We start from the raw sequence: 6,000 nt of genomic DNA on the forward strand, positions 1-6,000 counted from the left end.
GTTCTATGTTCCATTTGTTCCATTGTTCCCCCAATCCATGGATGTATTCTCCCATTTAAAAGCTCTCTGAACCTTGTACTTTTGGGAGTTTTTATAGAGGCTTCCTCATGTAGGCATGATCAATATTAACTCCAGTCCTAGCTCCTTTGCTCTGTCTAAAGCAGTGGGGAGTGAGGTTGAAAGTTGCAAGATCAAATTATGCTGTGGTCTTTCTGGTGACCAGATCCCACCCAGGAGTCGGCCTAGAGTTACCTCATTAGAATAAAAGATGCTCTTAGTGTTCTTATCACTTAGGAATATATAAGAGTTTTAGAAGCCTTGTGTCAGGGACAGGGATCAAAGACCAATTGTTAGAATAGAAGATGTTCTAGTGTACTTACCACTAAGAAATTTATAAGGAGTTTAGGAGCTCTCTGTCAGGACCTGGGAATCAAGACCAATCTATATATTTCTTATTATTCCACAATACAACACTTCTGACACTTCTGACCAAGTCAGGAAAGTTGCTTGATATGATTTCAATTTTCTTAAGTTTATTTAGACATTTTTGTGACCTAATGTGTGATGTATTTGAAGAATATCCCAGAACCAAGGATCAAGTTTGGTGTTTCCTGTGCAGCTGCCACAAAAACTGGCATGTCAGACGTGTGTACAACCTCATTCCAGTGAAGCAGTGGTAATCTGCAATGGGAGAAAATGTGAACATGAAAATGGTACCCACAGGCCTCCCTGGATTCCGGGGAGGATTGCAATCTGTTGATAGATTTGTGCTGAATTGGAAGCCTATTCCTTGGGAAGCAGCTTTTAAAGTATGAAATAGACCTCTTTCAGGGAAAGACTGGAAGATGGGCATTTCTGTCTGCTGCCTCTGTGTTGAGCCTTAAGAGGTTAACCAGGTAGTAAGACCTTACATCTGTTACCTATCAAAGGCTGAATATGAGAGTGAAAGCAGCCAGGTGAATATTTTTTTAAAAATATGTATGTTTATTCATTTTTGAGAGAGACACAGAGTGCAAGTGGGGGAGGGGCAGAGAGAGAGGGAGACACAGAATCTGAAGCAAGATCCAGGCATTGAGCTGTCAGCACAGAGTCCGATGCGGGGCTCAAATTTGTGAACCATGAGATCATGCTCTGAGCCAAGTTAGACACTTAACTGGCTGAGCCATTCAGAAGCCCCAGTCACGTGAATATGTTTAAAGGTCAGGAAGAAAAGAGAATTTGGTCATGAAATCAAAGACTTTCACATAGTTCAATTTTATAATAGGATGCAGGTGTTAGTGGTTATATTCATTTATTTTAAGTTTATTTATTTTGAGAGAGAGAGCGAGCACAAGTGGAGGATGGGCAGAAAGAGAGAATCCCAAACAGGTTCCACAATGTCAGCACAAAGCCAGATGTGGGGCTTGAACTTATAAACCATGAGATCACGACCTGAGCCGAAATCAGGAGCTGGATGCTTAACTAACTGAGATACTCAGGGTAGCTCATGGATTGGAAGAACAAATACTAAACTGTCTGCACTACCCAAAGTAATTTACAGATTTAATATAATCCCTATCAAAACACCAACAGCATTTTTCACAGAGCTGGAACAAACAATCCTATAATTTGTATGGAACTACAAAAGACCCAAATAGCCAAAGCAATCTTGAAAAAGAAAAAAACTGGAGGTATCACAATTCCTGAATTCAAGTTATACTACAAGGCTGTAGTAATCAAAACAGTATTGTACTGACACAAAGACAGACACATAGATCAATGGAACAGCATAGAAAACCCAGAATGAACCCACAATTATATGGCCAATTAATCTTTGACAAAACAGGAAAAAATATCCAATGGGAAAAAAATCTCTGCAACAAATGATGTTGGTAAAACTGGATAGCCACATACAAAGTATAAAACTAGACCACTTTCTTACACCATACACAAAAATACATTCAGAATATGTTAAAGACCTAAATGTGAGACCTGAGAACGTAAAAATCCTAAAGGAGAGCAAAGAGAGTAATGTCTCTGACATGAGCAGTAGCAATATTTTTCTAGATATGGTTTTCTAGATTTTTCTCCTGAGGCAAGGGAAACCAAAGCAAAAATAAACTATTGGGATTACATCAAAATAAAATAAACTTTCTGTGCAATGAAGGAAATAATTTTCAAAACTAAAGGGCAATTTAACTGAATGGGAGAAGATATTTGCAAATGATATATACAAGAAAGCGTAAGTTATCCAAAATATATAAGTAATTTGTGCAACTCAACATCACAAAACCAAATAATCCAATTAAAAAATGGACAGAAGACATAAACATACATTTCTCCAAAGAAGAGATACAGATGGCCAATAGACACATGAAAAGATGCTCCACATCAGTTATCATCAGGGAAATACAAGTCAGAACAGCAATGAGATACCACTTCACACCTTTCAGAATGGCTAAAATAAAAAACACAAACAAGTGTGGAGATTTCTCAAAAAGTTAAAAATAGAACTACCCTACGATCCAGCAATTGCACTACCATATACCCCAAAATACAAAAATACTAATTCAAACGGATACATGTACCCATATGTTTATAGCAACATTATCTATAATAGCCAAATATGGAAACAGCCCAAGCGTCTGTAGATTGAATGGATACAGAAAAATGAAATCTTACCATTTGAAATGACATGGATGGAGCTAGAGAGTATTATGCTAAGTGAAATTAAGTCAGAGAAAGACCAATACCAAATGATTTCACTTATGTATGGATTTAAGAAATGAAACAAACAAAGGACAAAAAGAGAGAGAGAGACAAATCAAGAAACAGACTCTTAACTGTAGAGAACAAACTGATGGTTATCAGAGGGGAGGTGAATGAGGGGAATGGGTAAAATAGGTGATGGGGATTAATGAGCGCATTTGTTGTGATGAGCACTGAGTGATGGATGGAATTTTGATTCACTGTATTGTCACCTGAAATGAACATAACACTGTCTGTTAACTATGCTGGAATCAAAATAAAAACTTAATAGAAAAAAAGAGTAAATAAATAAGTACATAAATAAATGAATAAATAAATAAATAAATAAACCCACACCAAGCAACAGGTAGAGGAGATGAAAGTAATATAATGTGAATATATGAGGGAATTTTCTGAAAGGAGTTTGGAATAATTTAGCCAAAAATGTTTAAAAGTGTTTGTGGTTTAATTATGCACACACACAATACATATATGATACAAAGCATGTATGATGATGCAAACATATATAATGATGCAAATATATATTTACATATATATGTTGTTCACATGTATATATAAAAGACAAAGTGTAAGAGGCTCATTTCTAACATCACAGTAGTACATTCACAATCATAAACGATTATTAAACCTAAGCCACTATCAAATTAAACACACATCTGTTTACTCTGAAATGCTGCAAAGGTAACAGATGCAAATGTAAGCAACTATTTGAGCTCCCCAATCAGTTAACCAATGGAAACACCTTTCTCTAGAATCCTGTCTAATTTCTATAATTTAGCAAGTTATTTCCTTGATCCTAGATTTTCCAAGAAAACTGTGAGGTTTTGAGGGTATGGCTTGATTCCTTGTGCTTACCATTGCAGTTGGTTCATATGAGTAACTTAATAATTTTTGTGTATTAAATAATATTTGCAAATAACAGCTGGAATATTTTCATCAAGTATGGAAACACGTGCCCTGTTAACTTTGGCTCATTTTGTCTTTAATGGAGTGAAATAGTTGTGTGCACCCTTCAACAAGATTTTTAAGCCTTTAAAACATGATTTGTAAGGCTTTGTGAAAGAATGTGTAATCATTAGAAACTTCATATTATAGGTTCCTGAGTCTGGGATAGAGCCACCATATCTTCCAATTGTGAAGGAATCTTTCAGGTAATGTGACAAAACACTTTAAGTTTTAAATGAGGAAACTGAGGAGAAACAAATGAAAATAATGTCCTCAATACTCTATACAGACTGTTGTGCTAGAAATACGGAACTCCTTAGTCTACACGTCTGCTTACATCAAGATGGTGAAATTTCTAATGCCTTTTCTTAAAGATGGGAAAAGTATAGTAAAATGGATATGTAGGAAATAGGTGCAGCAGAGAGGACTTTTAAGGCACTACTCTGATATAATAGTGGCGGGTACATGTCATTACAAATTTGTTAAAACCTATAGAATGTACAACACCAAAAGTGAATTCTATTGTAAACTATGGACTTTGGATGATAATGTGTCAATATAGGTTCATCAGTTGTAACGAATGTACCATTCTGGTGGGAGATGTTGATAATGGGGGAACTTACGAATGTGTGGGGACAGGGGTTATATGGGAAATCTCGATTCAATATGCTGTGACTTAAAATTATTCTAAAAAATAAAGTATATCATAAGTAATATTTTCACCCTGTATTTAATAAACAAAGGAAGGATTAAACACTTTACCCAGAAAAAAGTAAAAAAAAAAAAAAAGTTTAAATATTAAAAACAAACACACAAATAATGGATATGTAATTGCTTCAAGAAATCCTTGGTGCTTTATTTATGGGTATTGACTTCCTGGAGTATAATGTATTAATACTGGACCACAGGTTCAAACTGACCCTGTTGTATAAGTCTTTCCGTAATATTTGTGAGATTGAGGATTGAGAGATCATTTCATATTTTCATTTCATCGTTTCACTTATAAAAGACAAATTCCTCTGACTTTATACAAATGTACCTTCCGAGGCACTAGGATAATTAAGACTTCATGCCACCAGTGAAAAACATGACTTAGTACTTCACTGTAAAACTGATCCAACCTCTTCTGATTAAATGTTTGGAACCAAAAGTCAAAATAAAGCACGTATATCATATTTTTTACTCTTTCCATGAATGCCATTTGATCACTTAATTCTGACATAATAACAGGTACGTAAGATGGAGGGAGAGAAAGTCCTCCACTATACTTTTCAAATGTAAAGCCCAGAGAGAAGTGGAGACTCTACACTAAAGGTATTTTGAGTAGCTCAACCAGCAGGTCACCACAGGGTCCAACGGTATCTGCAAGTATGACATCAAACTTTGATTCCTGTAATTTTGTCATGAGCTTCCTGTTCAAAACTGCATCTTTACAGAGCTTTTCAATACAGTCAGAATATTCCCACGAGTTTTCTTGCAGTTGTGAAAAATATGCCCAGAATGTATCTTTCGATAAATCGCATGTCCATTTGGTGATCAATTTTCTGAAGAGAATCCTAAAATCATCTTTCAGTAAAAGTGTAGGATAAATCTCATATTTAATAGTAGATGATTTGCTTGGATCAACAAGAATGGAAGCTCAGGATGTCAGAACAGTCACTTCATGACCTCTCTGGACAAGTTCATCCAGGATTGCCTTCATGTTGATCCAGTAGCTGTATTCTGTGGGCCACACCAGCACCTGTCCACAACTCCCAGAGCTAAAGTAACAGCTCAGCTGTAGCAGCAGAAAAACTGAAATCCATTTCATAGACATCCTGGTGGAATGTAATGCTTCTTTTCAAATTCCTGTTTCCTTCTACCATCGCTTGTGCTAATACCCAAGGAGAAGTCAATCAAGAAGTTAAAATGTAACGCTTACACTCAAAGTAAACACATTATATGAACAGTCAAAGCATTTGGATGGCAAGCGGAAGAAGTCAAAGGCAGATGACTTCATCTATGTACACATGTGCTTAGTGTCTGTTTGATGATTATAAGTTCTATTATCTAGCTAAGAGCCAATGACCTTGCATGCGCAAATCACCTATCTTATGTAATATATTTTGAAGAGGCAAGAGGTAACTGTGTCTGCAACCTTCTTGACACAAGAATTAAAGTTATTATACAGTTGAATTATATTTCTTGGATATGATTGTTCAAGGGATTTTTTTGTTCTGTTCATAGAAATTTTGTTGACATGTAATTCACATATTATACAACTGCCAAATTTAAAGTGTACAATTTAGTATTTCATAATATATTCAC

The 6,000-nt window shown here is 35.6% G+C and overlaps 1 pseudogene; it reads right to left on the reverse strand.

Annotated features, from left to right (window-relative positions):
* LOC102962364 overlaps positions 1-5,509 on the reverse strand; it is a 30,170-nt pseudogene extending 24,661 nt beyond the window's left edge.
* Positions 5,510-6,000: the final 491 nt, after the last annotated feature.

The sequence above is a fragment of the Panthera tigris genome, chromosome B1, assembly GCF_018350195.1.
Source record: "Panthera tigris isolate Pti1 chromosome B1, P.tigris_Pti1_mat1.1, whole genome shotgun sequence".
NCBI lineage: Eukaryota > Metazoa > Chordata > Mammalia > Carnivora > Felidae > Panthera > Panthera tigris.